Source organism: Papio anubis, chromosome X (genome assembly GCF_008728515.1).
Source record: "Papio anubis isolate 15944 chromosome X, Panubis1.0, whole genome shotgun sequence".
Lineage (NCBI taxonomy): Eukaryota > Metazoa > Chordata > Mammalia > Primates > Cercopithecidae > Papio > Papio anubis.
Window position 1 is genome coordinate 41,454 of NC_044996.1, and position 17,276 is coordinate 58,729.

Sequence of the window (17,276 nt, forward strand, 5' to 3'; positions counted from 1 at the left end):
GACCTCCCTTTTCCCTGTGGCCCACTCTATTCAGGGGTGTCCCACCATGGAAAGAAGGCTTGCCCTTACCTGGATGACCAGGCCAGGTATGCCTGCGTTTGAGTGGTCAACTCAAACCTAATGTGAAGGAGAATTCACCTGTAACTTGGGATGTGGTGCTTCTGATGTTGAATCCAAAATTGTGTCCGCAACCAGTGGAGTGCACAAAGTTGAGATTATTGTTTCCAAGGCATGGTTTACAGAGTGTTCAGTGAAAGTGAACTTGCCACCACTAATGGCTAATTATTTTATTTAATTTTTTTGTAGAGATAGAGTTTTTGGTTTTGTTTGTTTGTTTTGATACTGAGTCTAGCTCTGTCACCCAGGCTGGAGTGCAGTGGTGTGATCTGGGCTCACTGAAACCTCCACCTCCTGGGTTTAAGCAATTCTCCTGCCCCAGCCTCCTGAGAAGCTATTACAGGTGCACACCACCATGCCAGGCTAATTTGTGTGTGTGTGTGTATTTTCAGTAGAGACGGGTTTTACCTTGTTGGCCGTGCTGGTCTCAAACTCCTGACCTCACATGATCCCTTGGCCTCCCAAAGTTCTGGGATTACAAGTGTGAACCACTGCACCTGGCTATCAGCAGATTTCTAATCATAAATTTTGGGGAACAGAAGGCAGTGGGCTGATACATTTAAAGCAGTGGAAGAAAATAGCTGTCAACCAAGAATCCTGTACTTAAAAGGTGAGGGAGAAATTAAGACATTCCCACAGAAACAAAAGCTGAGTGAGTTCATTACCTCTAGCCCTGCCCTGCAAAAAAATGCCAAAAGGAGTCCTTCAGGTTGAAATGAAGGGACACTAGGCACTAATTTGAAGCCATAAGAGGAAATAATTTTTTTGTGTGTGTGCGAGATGGAGTCTTGCTCTGTTGCCCAGGCTGGAGTGCAATGGTGCAATCTCGGCTTTCCACAACTTCCGCCTCCTGGGTTCAATCAATTCTTCCGTTTCAGCCTCCCGAGTAGCACCACTGCACCCAGCTAATTTTTGTATTTTTAGTGGAGACAGGGTTTCGCCATGTTGACCAGGCTGATCTTGAACTCCTGACATCAGGTGATCCTCTCACCTCGGCCTCCCAAAGTGCTGGGATTACAGGCGTGAGCTACCTCACCTGGCCGTAAATAAAGACCTTAGTAAAGGTAAATACATGGGCAGTTATAAAAGCCACTATTAACTTTGGGTTGCAATTCCATTTTTTGTTATTTCACTTGATTTAAGAGACTAATACATGAAAAAATGAGTATTAGTGTAAAAGCTAGTATTAATGTAACTGATTTGTAACTTCACATTTTGTCTTCTACATAATGTATGAGATTAATGCATTTAAATTATTAGTTTATATTTCTGGACATACAATGTATAAATATGTAATTTTGTAACAATGGTAACTGAAAAGGAGTGGGGATGGAACTGTATAGGGGCATCTTTTTTTTTGTTTGTTTGTTTTTCGGAGATAGGGTCTCACTCTGTCACCCAGGCTGGAGTACAGTGATGCAATAACAGCTCGTCGCAACCCGAACCCCTTGGGTACAGCTGATACTCCCACCTCAGCCTCCCAAGTAGCTGGGACTACAGGCGTGCGTCATCATGCCTGGCTAATTGGTTTTTCTTTCTTTCTTTTTTTTTTTTTTGAGATGGAATCTCACTCTGTCACCCAGACTGGAGTGCAGTGGAGTGATCTTGGCTCACTGCAAACTCTACCTCCCTGGTTTAAAAGATTCTCATGCCTCAGCCTCCTGAGTAGCTGGGATTACAGGTGAATACCACCACACCTGGAAAATATTTGTATTTTTTAGTAGAGACAGGGTTTCACCATATTGTCCAGTCTGGTCTCAAACTCCTGGGCTCAAGTGATCATCTGGTCTCGGGCTCCCAAAGTTCTCACAGGCATGAGCCACTGTTCCTGGTCTGGTTTTTGTATGTTACTGAAGTTAAGTGATATAAATTCAAATTGGAGTGTCATAATATTAGGATGTTAAATGTAATCCCATGGTAGCCACAAAGAAAATAGCTTAGACATAGAATATCCACAAAATGAAATGAGAAGAGAATTAAGATGTTTCACTGTAAAAAAAAAAAAAAATCAACTAAACACAAAAGAAGACAGTAATGCAGGATATAAAGGACCACAAAAAAAGCCATAGGGCATATAGAAAACACATAGCAAAATGATATAAGTGAGTCTCCTTATCAGTAATTATTTTGAATGTAAGTGGATAAACTCTCCAATCGAGAGATGGAGATTGGCAGAATGGATTAAAAAAAACATGATCCAGGTGGGTGGTGGAATGGGGGAGATATTGGTCAAAGAGTACAGTTTCAGATGGGAGGAATAAAGTGCTTTTAGAAAAAAAAATGATCAACTTTTCTACTGTTAGATATCACAACTGCTGTGACTTTACAGTAAGGGAGGAGACCACCCCTCATATTGTCTTATGCCCAATTTCTGCCTCAAAAGAAAGAATTACCAGTGCACACAGCCCCCAGTCACGTACCCCCTGTTTGCTCAATCAATCACGACCCTCTCACGTGCACCCCCTTAGAGTTGTGTACCCTTCAAAGGGACAGGAATCGCTCACTTGGGGAGCTTGGCTCTTGAGACGAGTCTTGCTGATTCTTCTAGCCGAATAAACCACTTCCTTCTTTAACTCAGTGTCTGAGGGGTTTTGTCTGTGGTTTGTCCTGCTACTTCTTGGTTCCCTGACTGGGAAGCGAGGTGACTAATGGATGGCTGAGGCAGTCCCTTAGGTGGCTTAGGCCTGCCCTGTGGAGCATCCCTGTGGGGGACTCTGGCCAGCTTGAGTGACAGATCCTGAGAGCACTCCCAGGTAGGCAATTGCCCTGGTGGAATGCCTCACCAAAGCAGTGTGTGGCAGGCCCCCACGAGGATCAACACAGTGGCTGAACACCGGGAAGGAACTAGCACTTGGAGTCTGGACATCTGAAACTTGGTAAGACTAGTCTTTGGAACTTGCCCACTCCATTTGAGTGGTCTGATCACCCATGGTGTGCCTGTACCGGCACTTTAGTTTTTGTTTTTGACTTGACTTGAACTGCTTGATACTTTGGTTTTCGTTTTGACCTGGCTTGGATTTCTTGATTTTCCTGATACTCTGATTTTGGTTTTGATTCTGGTTTGGTGTAAACTGTAAAAACTGTAAACTGTGTGTGTGCCCTTTTTACCCATTCTTTGTTTTGTGGTATGTGTGTGGTGTGAGCGTGGTGTTTTGTCTCAAGGAAACATGGGTCAGGCACAAAGTAAGCCCATCCCACTATGTTGAAAATTTTCAAAATGGGATTTAAAGGGGACTATGGAGTCACCATGACCCCAGGAAAATTTAGAACTTTGTGTGAGATAGACTGGCCAGCATTAGAGGTGGTTGGCCATCAGAAGGAAGCCTGGAGAGGTCCCTTGTCTCAAAGGTATGGCACCTGTAAGTCAGGGCACCCAGATCAGTTCCCATATATAGATTCTTGGTTACAGCCAGTTTTTGACCCCACCACAGTAGTTAAGAGGACAGGCAGCAGCTGTACTAGTAGCAAAGGGATAGTTAGTTAAGGAAGGTTCTCACTCTACCTGCCGAGGGAAGTTGGCACCAGAAGTCCTGTCCGACTCAACACCAGAAGAATCATGGCAGGAACTGGTACCAGCAATACCCCTTCCTTATTGGGAGGAAGGGCTCCCCACCCCTGAGCCAGCAGCATCTCCACCTCCACCAGATTACCACACCCCTAGACCACCCAGAGTAGACAAGAGAGGAAGTGAAGCCGCAGGAGAAACTACTCCCTTGGCAACTCGCCTACAGCCCAAGACTGGAATCCAAATGCCCCCGAGAGAGCAGCAATATACTGGGGTAGATAGGGACAGACACATGGTGGAAAGGCGTGCCTTTGTGTATCAACCTTTCACCTCTGCTGACCTCCTCAATTGGAAAAATAGTACTCCATTTTACACTGAAAAGCCTCAAGCTTTAATTCACTTGCTCCAAACTATTATACAGACCCATAATCCTACTTGGGCTGATTGCCACCAGCTGCTCAGGTACCTCTTTAATACAGATGAAAGGCGAAGGGTGCTTAGGTGGCAACTAAGTGGCTAGAGGAGCAAGTCCCAGCTGATTACCAAAACCCCCAAGAATATTTAAGAATTCAACTGCCAGGAACAGACCCCCAGTGGGACCCAAATGAGGGACCAGATATGGAGAGGCTAAGGCGGTACTGTGAGACATTAATAGAAGGTGTAAAGAAAGGGGCTCAAAAGGCCACAAATGTAAATAAGGTCTCTGAGGTCATCCAAGGAAAAGAGGAGAGTCCAGCACAATTCTATGAAAGACTGTGTGAGGCTTACTGTATGTACACTCCTTTTGATCCAGACAGCCCTGAAAATCAGCGCATGATTAACATGGCCTTAGTTAGTCAAAGCATGGAAGATATCAGGAGAAAACTGCAGAAACAGGCTGGGTTTGCAGGTATGAATACCTCACAGTTACTGGAAATAGCCAATCAAGTGTTCGTGAATAGAGATGCAACAAGCTGCAGAGAAAGCCATAAGGAAAGTGAATGCCAGGCTAGGCAAAACGCCAACTTACTGGCCATGGCCATTAGGGGAATTATCCCAAAAGGAGAGGAAAAGGGGGGTTCCAGGAAGAATACCCAGTCTAATCGCCCACACTTGCAAGGTAACCAATGTGCATATTGTAAGGAAATAGGACATTGGAAAGATAAGTGTCTCCAACTGAATGAAAAGCAAGGTGATTGGGAACAAAAGACCTCAGATAAAGTTGAGGGAGCTTTGTTCAATCTGGCTGAAGGGCTACTGGACTGAAGGGAACTGGGCTCAAGCACCCCCAAGGAGCCCATGGTTAGGATTACAACTGGGGGAAAGGACATTAAGTTTTTGGTCGATACTGATGCTGAACATTCAGTAGTGACCACCCCAGTCACCCCCTTATCCAAGAAAACCATTGATATAATCAGAGGAACATGAGTTTCCACTAAGCAGGCTTTCTGTCTACCACGGACCTGCTCGGTGAGGGGACATGAGATAGTTCACCAGTTCTTATACATGCCTGACTGTCCCTTGCCCTTGCTGGGAAGAGACTTGCTTAGCAAGCTGAAAGCCACCATCTCTTTTACAAAACAGGGCTCTTTACAGCTAGAGTTACTGGGAACAGGAGTTATCATGGCCCTTACAGTCCCCCAGGAAGAAGAATGGAGACTTTTTCTAACCGAGCCAGGCCAAGAGATAAAACCAGCTCCAGCTAAGCGATGGGCCCGAGTATGGGCAGAGGATAATCCTCCGGGACTGGCCGTCAACCAAGCCCCCGTACTCATAGAAGTTAAGCCTGGGGCCCAACCAATTAGACAAAAGCAATATCCGGTTCCCAGAGAAGCTCTCAAAGGAATCTAGGTTCATCTCAGGCACTTGAAAGCCTATGAAATTATAGTTCGTTGCCAGTCTCCATGGAACGCGCCCCTCCTGCCTGTCCCTAAGTCAGGGACCAAGGACTACCAGCCAGTACAGGACTTGCGCTTGGTCGACCAAGCTACAGTGACTCTGCACCCAACAGTTCCTAACCCTTACACGTTGTTAGGGCTGCTGCTGGCTGAGGACAGCTGGTTTACCTTTCTGGACTTAAAAGATGCCTTCTTTAGCATCAGAATAGCTCCTGAGAGCCAGAAGATGTTTGCCTTTCAGTGGGAAGATCCAGAGTCAGGTGTCATTAGTCAGTACACTTGAACCTGACTTCCCCAAGGGTTCAAGAACTCCCCTACTATCTTCAGGGAGGCCCTGGCTCGAGACCTGCAAAAGTTTCCTGCTAAAGACCTAGGCTGTGTCTTGCTCCTGTAAGTGGACGACCTTCTGCTGGGACACTCCACAGCAGTTGGGTGTGCAAAAGGGACAGATGCCCTGCTTCAGCACCTGGAGGACTGTGGGTATAAGGTGTCCAAGAAGAAAGCTCAAGTCTGCAGACAGCAGATATGCTACCTGCGATTCACTATTCGGAAAGGGGCGCGCAGCCTGGGGTCAGAAAGAAAGCAGGTCATCTGCAGCCTACCAGAACCTAGAACCAGAAGGCAAGTAAGGGAATTCCTAGGAGCTGTGGGGTTTTGTGATTCTGGATTCCAAACTTTGCAGTACTAGCCAAACCTTTGTACGAGGTTACAAAGTGGGGCGACCAGGAGCCTTTTGAATGGGGGGTCTCTACAATAACAAGCCTTTTGTAAGTTAAAGGAAAAACTTGTGTTGGCCCCAGCCCTAGGACTACCAGATTTGACAAAGCCCATTACACTCTATGTGTCAGAAAGAGAAAAAATGGCAGTTGGAGTCTTAACCCAGACTGTGGGGTCCTGGCCAAGGCCAGTGGCCTATCTCCCAAAACAACTAGATGGGGTTTCCAAAGGCTGGCCACCATGTCTAAGGGACCTGGCAGCAACAGCCCTGTTAGCACAAGAAGCAGATAAACTGACCCTTGGGCAAAACCTGAATATAAAGGCCCCCCATGCTGTGGCAACTTTGATAAATACCAAAGGACATCATTGGCTAACAAATGCTAGATAAACCAAGTACCAAAGCTTGCTATGTGAAAATCCCCGTGTAGCTATTGAAGTCTGTAACACCCTAAATCCCACCCCCCTGCTCCCAGTATCAGAGAGCTGGGTTGAGCATAACTGTATAGAGGTGTTGGACTCAGTCTATTCTAGCAGACCTGACCTTCGGGACCAGCCATAGGCATCAGTAGACTGGGAGTTATACATGGTTGGAAGTAGCTTCATCAACCCACAAGGAGAAAGATGTGCAGGATATGCGGTGGTAACTTCGGATGCTATCATTGAAGCCAAACCATTGCCACAGGGTACTTCAGCCCAGAAGGCTGAGCTCATTGCTTTAATTTGGGCTCTAGAACTCAGTGAAGGTAAGACTATAAACATCTACACTGACTCTCAATATGCCTTTCTAACCCTCCAAGTGCATGGAGCATTCTATAAGGAAAAGGGTCTGTTAAACTCTGGGGAAAAGGACGTAAAATATCAACAAGAAATTCTACAATTATTAGAGGCAGTGTGGAAACCTCAGAAGGTGGCAGTCATGCACTGCAGGGGACACCAGCGAGCCTCCACCTCAGCGGCCTTAGGAAACTCTCAAGCTGATTCAGAAGCTCAAAAAGCGGCATCCACCCCTTACCAGGCATCAGTAGTAGCCCCCTTACTCCCTCAAACACCTGACCTGGTACGTACCTATTCTAAGGAAGAAAAAGACTTCTTCTACGCAGAAGGGGGCAAGTAATAAAAGGAGCATGGATCAGGCTGCTAGATGGGAGGGTAGCTGTGCTGCAGTTGCTAGGAGCCACAATCACATTGGCCATGTGCGAAACTACTCATCTAGGACAAGAGTCACTTGAAAAATTGTTAGGCCGGTACTTCTACGTCTCACACTTGCCAGCCCTTGCCAAAGCAGTAGCACAATGGTGTGTTACTTGCCAACAGCACAATGCGAGGCAAGGCCCCACTGTTCCGCCCGGCATGCAAGCTTACGGAGCGGCTCTTTTTGAGTATCTTCAGGTGGATTTCACAGAAATGCCGAAATGTGGAGGTAACAAGTATTTTCTGGTTATTGTGTGTACTTTCTCTGGGTGGGTGGAGGCTTATCCAACACAAACTGAAAAGGCCTACGAGGTAAGCTGTATGCTTCTCCAAGATCTTATTCCTAGGTTTAGACTGCCCTTAAGAATCAGCTCAGATAATGGGCCGGCGTTTGTGGCTGACTTGATACAGAAGACAGCAAAGGTGTTAGCAATCACTGGGAAGCTACATGTCGCCTACTGACCTCAAAGTTCCAGAAAGGTGGAATGAATGAATCGGACTTTCAAAAATAGTTTACAGAAAGTATGTCAGGAAACAGGATTAAAGTGGATACAGGCTTTTCCTATGGTATTGTTTAAAATTAGATGCACTCCTTCTAAGAAAACAGGATACTCCCTTTGTGAAATACTGTATCATAGGCCTCCTCCCATACTACGGGAGCTTCCAGGCACTACCCAAGAGATAGGTCAAATTGAATTACAGCAATAGCTACAAGCTTTAGGAAAAATTAGACGATCTCAACTTGGGTAAATGAGAGGTGTCCCATCAGCTTATTCTCTCCAGTTCACCCTTTCTCGCCAGGTGATCGCGTGTGGATCAAGGACTGGAACGTAGGCCCTTTGCGGCTATGGTGGAAAGGACCTCAGACTGTAATCCTGACCACCCCTATGGCTGTAAAGGTAGAAGGAATCCCAGCCTGGATCCACCACAGCCATGTGAAACCTGCAGTCAGTGAAACCTGTGAGGCAAAACTGAGCATGGACAACCCCTGCAAAGTGACTCTGAAGAGGACAACAAGCCCTGCTCCAGTCACACCCAGAAGCTGACTGGTCTACGCATGGCCAAAGCATGAGGAGAATCATCATAGGACTCATTTTCCTTATAATTTGGACTTGTATAGTAGAAACTTCCACTGATTTTCCCCATATGGAGGACTGCTCTCAGTGTATACATCCAGTTACTGAGGTAGGGCAACAAGTTAAAACAATCTTTTTGTTCTATAGTTACAATGAATGCCTAGGAACTTTAACAGGAACATGTATATATGACACTCAGTACAAGGTATGTAGCCCAGGAAACGACCGACTGGATGTGTGTTATGACCCCTCTAAGCCTCCCATGTCCACAGTTTTTGAAATAAAATTAAAGACTGAAGACTGGTGGGGCCTCATAAATGATCCAAGTAAAGTATTAGCCAGAACAGAAGAAAAAGAGGTGCCCAAATGCATAATCTTGAAATTTGATGCCTGTGCTGTCATTAATAGCAATGAGGAAGGGGATGTGGCTCCTTTAGCTGGGAAAAAGGCTATGTGACTGAAAATAAGTACATATGTCATGAATTAAGACTGTGTAGAAATGAATGTGGATACTGGTCTTGTGTCATTTGGGCCACTTAGATAAAAAATGAAAAGGATCCAGTCCATCTTCAGAAAGGAACAAATGGCCCTTCCTGTACTAAGGGACAATGTAACCCCTTAGAGACAGTAATAACCAATCCCCTTGATCCTTGCTGGAAAAAGGGGGAGCATGTGACTTTAGGAATCAATGGGGCCGGACTGGATCCTCGAGTAAATATCTTGGTTGGAGGAGAAGTTTACAAATGTTCTCCTGAGCCAGTGTTTCCAACTTTTTATGATGAACTAAATGTGCCAGTACCAGAAATTCCAGGAAAAACAAGAAATTTGTTTTTGCAATTAGCTGAGCATGTAGCCCAGTCTCTCAATGTCATTTCATATTATATATGTGGAGAACTGTAATGGGAGATCAAGGGCCATGGGAAGCCTGAGAATTAGTACCTACAGACCCAGTTCCTGATGAATTCCCAGCTCAAAGAATCACCCTGATAATTTCTGTATCAGAAACTGTATAATGGCACCACAGAAACAGTCACTTGGTGGAGTTCAAATCACACAGAGAGGAATCCATTTAGTAAATTCCCAAAGTTGCAAACTGTGTGGACCCACCCGGAGTCCCACCGGGACTGGACAGCCCCCACTGGATTATTCTGGATATGTGGGCATAGAGCTTATGCCAAATTACCTGACCAGTGGGCAGGTAGTTGTGTTATTGGCACTAGCTATAAGAAATTGGAAAGATGAAGAACGATCCCCTGAGAGAATCATACAATATTAGGGGCCTGCTACTTGGGCACAAGATGGCTCGTGGGGATACCGGACCCCCACGTACATGATCAACCGAATCATACGGTTACAAGCTGTCTTAGAAATAATCACTAATAAAACCGGCAGAGCCTTGACTATTCTGGCCTGGCAAGAAACTCAGATGAGAAATGCTACCTATCAAAATAGACTGGCTCTTGACTACTTGCTAGCAACTGAAGGAGGTGGTCTGTGGGAAATTTAACCTTACTAATTGCTGTCTACACATAGATGATCAAGGGTGAGTAGTTGATGACATAGTTAGAGATATGACCATACTGGCACATGTGCCCATGCAAGTGTGGCATGGATTTCATTCTGGAGTCATGTTTGGAAAATGGTTCCCAAGGCTAGAAAGATTTAAAACTCTTATAATAAGCGTTATAATAGTAATAGGAACCTGCTTACTGCTCCCTTGTTTGCTCCTGTACTTCTTCAAATGATAAAAAGCTTCATCGCTACCTTAGTTCACCAAAATGCTTCAGCACAAGTGTACTATATGAATCACTATTGATCTGTCTTGCAGGAAGACATGGGTAGTGAAATAAAAGTGAGAACTCCCACTATTGAGTGAGATTCTCAAAGGTGGGGGAATAAGGGAGGAGACCACCCCTCATATTGTCTTATGCCCAAGTTCTGCCTCAAAAGAAACAAGTAGAAACTAAAAGGCAGAAATGAAATCCACAAGCAAACAGCCCGGCACCACACCCTGGGCCTAGTAGTTAAAGATCGACCCATGATCTAACTGGTTATGTTATCTATAGATTACAGACATTGTATAGAAAAGCACTGTGAAAATCCCTGCCCTGTTTTGTTCCGATCTAATTACCAGTGCATGCAGCCCCCAGTCACGTACCCACTGCTTGCTCAATCGATCATGACCCTCTCATGCGTGCCCCCTTAGAGTTGTGAGCCCTTAAAAGGGACAGGAATCACTTACTTGGGGAGCTTGGCTCTTGAGACGAGTCTTGCCGATGCTCCTGGCTGAATAAACAACTTCCTTCTTTAACTTGGTGTCTGAGGAGTTTTGTCTGCAGCTTGTCCTGCTACATCAGAATTAGTTGGACAAAGTCTTAGAAAATTTGATAAGGCTGGGGGTGCTGGGTGCATGGGTTAAGAGAACATGCATAAAATTCCTGAGACACCCACAAGCCTGCTATGTCCCTGTAATTGAAAGCAAATTGGACTGCAGGTAATTGGGGCTGACTGAATGGGAGAGGGCAGCAGGCAGGAGCACTCATGGGCCAGAAAACTATGGAAAACCATGTGGACCTTGTTCTAAGGCCAGTGGAAACTCACTGAGAACATTAATCAGGAGAGTGACAGGATGAGATTCCATCCCCTGACACATGCACAGTAAGGGGAACAAAGCAATAGGTAGTAACTCAAGCTAAGAGCCCACATGTGCACTAAGAAGATGGGGTGCAGCCACCAGAAATTCACACCTTATGCAAATGAAACACCCAGTCCTCACTGGTTTCTTATAAAAGCCTTTGCATTCAACTGTAAAAACAGCAACCCTCTTCTGGGTCCCCTCTCCATAGCGGAGAGCTTTCAACTTTGGCTTATTAAACTTTCACTCCAACCTCACCCTTTGTGTCTGCACTCCTTAACCTTCTTGGTCATGAGACAAAGAACTCCAGCTACTACCTCAGGCAATGAGAAACTTCTATGTTGTAGTGCATTGACAAAACTATGACAGAAGCAGCTTGGATTCATCTCTATTCTTTAAATCTGCCAAGGTTGTGAAACTGAGAGATAGTCACAGGAACAGTTTCAGGAAAAGGAAACTGGATTCAAAGGGAAAGAGACATTTTTCTCACAGTCGGCACAGGCAGTAAAGTGAACTGGGTAGGCAGATTGTGTGAAGTTGCAATTCTGGTACTGGAGTAACCACTGGGGAATCAGAGAAAGGATAAAAGGTATTTTGTACTGCTATTGCATGTTTCCTGTAAGTATGAATTTACTGGAAAGTAAATTACTTTATAAAACAACCATATCAATACCACACCAGGAAAGTAGAGATGACATCAAACTTCATTATAGAGGCTCCATTTCAGCCAAAGCTGTGAAACCAATCACTCTCAAAAGAGTGTGAATTTCATTAGCGGCCACTGTGTGGACATGATTCCATCAGTAGTAGGGGCCGCTGAGTGGATATTAACTACTAGAGGACATTGTGTGAATATATATTGTAGCCACTATGTCTTGGATGTTGAGAATGATCTCAGGGTGCAATGGCAACAGTGGGATTTGGGGTTTATATTTTTCTACATGAACCCTTCCTGTGCAGAATCCTCTGAAGACTGAGGAAAATGAAGTTCTTGTCTCCCGGCTCCCACCATCTGAGGGGAGATGGTCAGAAGAGGCGGGTTCACGTGCCATCTGGTGGCCATCAGGACTCAGCACAGGACGCTCTTGCTCACAGTTTATCGGTGGATGTGGGCCCCCTCCTGGCTCTCTTGAGAAATCACTACAATGCAGTATTCGTTTACTCAGTGCCATCATTTTGGAAATTCACTATCCCGTGTATTTTCCAAAAATAGTGATGGAACAATTATTTAGAAACCACATGGAATGAAAATAATGTAATACAAACTAAAGTTTACACAAAAATTCACTCACAATAGTCCATAGGCTGAAATTTGAAATGCAAAACTATAAACATTCTAGAAGAAAGCCTGCGTGACCTTGGATTTGGTGCTGAGGTTTAACACATAATACCAAAAGCCAAATCACAAAAGAAAAAATACTGATAACACAGACTTTATAAAGCTAAATTTTCAACTCTGAGAAAGAGCCTATTCAGAGAACAAAGACAAGACACAGACTGGGAGAAAGTATTTACAAAATACATATCTGGTTAAAACAATTGTATTAAAAATATAAAGAGATGTTGGGTGGGGTGGCTCATGCCTGTGATCTCAGTTACTCGGGAGGCTGAGGTGAGAGGATTGCTTGAAGCTAGTAGCTTGAGACCAGTCTGAGCAATATAACAAGACACGGTCTCTAAAAATAATGGTAACACAAAATGAACTCTTAAAAAGAAGCAATAAGATAACTAAAAACCCAATTAAAATGAGTAAATAGCTAAATGGACACCTGATCAAATAAAATATACAGATAGCAAATAATCACACAAAAGGGTGCTCAACATATCATTAGGAAATTGTAAGTTACAACAACAATGAGATAGCTGCACACCCTTTAGAACTGCTAAACTCTAAAAGAGCCCTGACAAACCAGTTGCTGGAGGCTGAAGAACAGTAGGAACTGTCATCCATTGCTGGTAGAACGCACAATGGTACAACCACTTCAGAAGACACTTTTGCAGTTTTTTTCCAAAGCTGAACAATTCTCACCTTATAATCTGACAATTGCACCCCTAAATTGCCTGTCTTTAACTGTTTTGAAAAGTTATGTTCAAACATATACCAGCATGTAATTATGTATAGCAGTTCTATTCATAATGGTCAAAATGTAATCAGAATTTCTTTCAATAGCTGACAGTTCTATTCATAATGTCAAAATGTAATCAGAATTTCCTTCAATAACTGAATACATAATCAAATTGGGGTGCATCTGTGCAATGCAGTACCATTCATAAATAGAAAGGAATAAACTATCTACACATGCAAAGACATGGGTAAATCCTGCATGTATACTGCTAAGTGAAGGAAGCCAGCCTGAAGAGGCTACCCATCATTTCACCCCATTTTATATGATATTTTGGAAAAGGCAAAATTACAGAGATAAATGAATCAGTGGTTACATAGGGTGGGTGTTTGAAGTATTCTGTATGGTACTTTAATGGTGGATACCTGACACTATGCATTTTATAAAACTGATTGAATTTTACAGCCCAAAGAATAAATCACAAGCTACACAAATTAAATCAAACTATTTAGGGTGTAGTAGTATCCAAGGATAAAATACAGAATGGGACCAAGAATCTAACTGTATTACAAATTTATGGAAAAGCTCACTGCAGGTGATGGGCAGAAAGTGTTAACCTAGGTCACTTTGGAAATGAGTAGAATCTATAGACTAAAAGCAGAATATACTGAATATAAATAGTGGACTCTATTTTATAAAGTTCTCTCCCTCAGGTGTAATAGTTAATTTAAAACTATTACATCGGCCGGGCGCGGTGGCTCAAGCCTGTAATCCCAGCACTTTGGGAGGCCGAGACGGGCGGATCACGAGGTCAGGAGATCGAGACCATCCTGGCTAACACGGTGAAACCCCGTCTCTACTAAAACTACAAAAAAAAAAAACTAGCGAGGCGGTGGGCGCCTGTAGTCCTTCTTTCGGGGAGGCTGAGGCAGGAGAATGGCATAAACCGGGAGGCGGAGCTTGCAGTGAGCTGAGATAAAGCCTGCACTCAGCCTGAAGTGACAGGCTCGTCTCAAAAAAAAAAAAAAAAAAAAAAAAAAAAAAAAAAAAACTATTACATCTGTAAAAAGAAAAAAAACCTGGGCACCATCTATACTCAATACTTCACTTCTGACAACAAATATATGAGAGGTTATCCCATATCAACCAATTCTCCGACTTTCTGGACACCAGCTGGGTGCCATATAATTCAATTTATGACATGAATTAACTGGAGTTATTACATACCTAATAGTTTAAGGGCTCAATAACACCAAACTGCCCCCCACTTCAGATGCCAATCACAACTAGTAAATCCCCAGTTTACTCACACTTCTGTATGACTTGGCTGCAAATTGAACAGTCCCACACCTCCTCCTCAGGATTGATAATTTGCTATGATGGCTCATAGAACTCAGAGAAACATTTACTTATGTTTACTGGTTAATATGATCTCAATGTTGGTGTCCCCCCAAAATTCATATGTTGAAACCTAACCTCCAAGAGTATGGTTTTAACAGGTAATTCATCATCAAGTGTTGAGGGCAGTCAGGGACCCCGAACACAGGGACTGGCTGGAGCTGTGGCAGAGGAACATAAATTGTGAAGATTTCATGGACATTTATCAGTTCCCAAATAATACTTTTATAATTTCTTATACCTGTCTTTACTTTAATCTTGTTATCTTTGTAAGCTGAGGATGTACATCACCTCAGGACCACTGTGATAATTGTGTTAAGTGTACAAATTAATTGTAAAACATATGTGTTTGAACAATATGAAATCAGTGCACCTTGAAAAAGAACAGAATAACAGCGATTTTTAGGGATCAAGGGAAGACAACCATACGGTCTGACTGCCTGTGGGGTCAGGCAAAAAGAGCCATATTTTAATTCTTGCAGAGAGCCTATAAATGGACGTGCAAATAGGATAGATATCACTAAATTCTTTTCCTAGGAAGGAATATTAATATTAATACCCTGGGAAAGGAATGCATTCCTGGGGAATGTCTATAAACAGCCACTCCGGGAATGTCTGTCTTGCGCAGTTGAGATAAGGACTGAGATATGCCCTGGTCTCCTGCAGAACCCTCAGGCTTACTAGGGTGGGGAAAAACTAACTCTGCCCTGGTAAAGTCATGGTCAGACCGGTTCTCTGCTCTCGAACTCTGTTTTCTGTTATTTAAGATGTTTATTAAGACAATATGTGCACCGTTGAACATAGACCCTTATCAGTAGTTCTGCTTTTGCCCTTTGTCCTGTTGCCTCAGAAGCATGTGATCTTTGTTAGACCCTTATTAGTAGTTCTGCTTTTTGCCTTTTGAAGCATGTGATCTTTGTACCTACTCCCTGTTCTTACACCCCCTCCCCTTTTGAAACCCTTAATAAAAACTTGCTGGTCAGAGACTTAGGTGGGCATCACAGTCCTATCAATATGTGGACCCCCAGCGGCCCAGTTATAAAATTCCTCTCTTTGTACTCTTTCTCTTTATTTATCAGCCGGCTGACACTTATGGAAAATAGAAACAACCTATGTAGAAATATTGGGGGTGGGTTCCCCCAATAGTCAAGGCTCTGCCCTCATGAATGGCACAAGTGCCAATATAAAAGAGTCTGTAGGTAGCCTGTTTATCCATTCTGCCATGTGAGGACATGGCTAGAAGGTACTATCTCTGAGAGATGAGCCCTCACCAGACATGGAATCTTCCAGTGCCTTGATCTTAGAACTTTCCAGGCTTCAGAATTATATGCAACAAATTTATGTTGTTTAAAAGTTACCCAGTCTATGGTATTTTGTTACAGCAACCTGAAAGGACTAAGACCCCAGTTTATTATAAAGGACATGGTAAAGAAAACACATGAACAGCCAGATAAGGGGGCACACAAAGCAAGATTTGGAAGGGTCTCACGTGCGGAAGCTCTGTCCTCATGGAGTTGGGGTTTGCCATGCTCCCTGCACTTGGATGTATTTAACAATTTAGAATCTCTTTAAACCCCATCTTTTAGGATTTTTTAAGAGACAAAGTCTTGCTCTATCCCAAGCCTGGAGTGCAGGGGTACAATGATAGCTTACTGCAGCCTTCAACTCCTGCCCTCAAGCAATCCTTCTGCCTTAGTTTCCTGAGTAGCTGGGACTACATGTGGACACTACTACACCCAACTGTCTTATTTTCTGTAGAGATGGAGTCTCACTGTGTTGCCTAGGCAGGCCTCAAATTCCTGGCCTCAAGTGATCCTCCACCTCTTTCAGGGATTTTTATGGAGGCTTTATCACATAGCTGTGAAACTCACTCATTTTCTGCCACCGGACTTACTTCGGTCCTGGATGAATAATATTGAAGATATGTGCTTAAAATATTCCTAACATCAGAATTTGTGCATGTGTTTTCTTCCCTAGTGAAAATTTCACTGTAAGCTTCCCTGTGTCCTCTCTCCCTTCCCGCTCCCTGAAACTAAAGGAATGTTAAAAGCCTGTTTTTCTGTCACCAGCGGACCTTGTCTATGCTCCCAATTCCGATTCCTTTAAACACAGTTTGTAAAATCCTGTGAGATCCTGTCTCCTTTGCCCTGCCGCTGCAAGGTTATAAAGTCATCAAACTTAAGTTACAATTCCAGTTTTCCTCAAGATCTGAGACATGTTAATTGTCTTTGTTTCTCACTCTGGTAACATCTTTGCCACCTTAAAGCATTTAAAAGGTGGTCAAAAAATCTAACACTGGCTACCCGCTGAGGACCCCTTCCACGCTGTGGAAACTTTGTACTGCCACTCTGCTCAATAAAGCCTACAGAAGTGAAAATGGCTGGTTCCTGCTTTAACTGATGACATTCCACCATTGTGAGTTGTTACTCCCCTACATTAACTGAGTGATTAACCTTGTGAAATTCCTCTCCTGGCTCAAAAGCTCCCCAACTGAGCACCTTGTGACCCCCGCCCCTGCCTGCAAGAGAACAACCCCCTTTCTCTCGGTCCGATCCGTGTCTCTCCCACCGCGGGCTACACCCATTAACTCATTTACATTAGGTATATCTCCTAATGCTATCCCTCCCCCTTCACCCCACCCCACGACAGGCTCCAGTGTGTGATGTTCCCCTTCCTGTGTCTTTTTAAAGTTTTCTT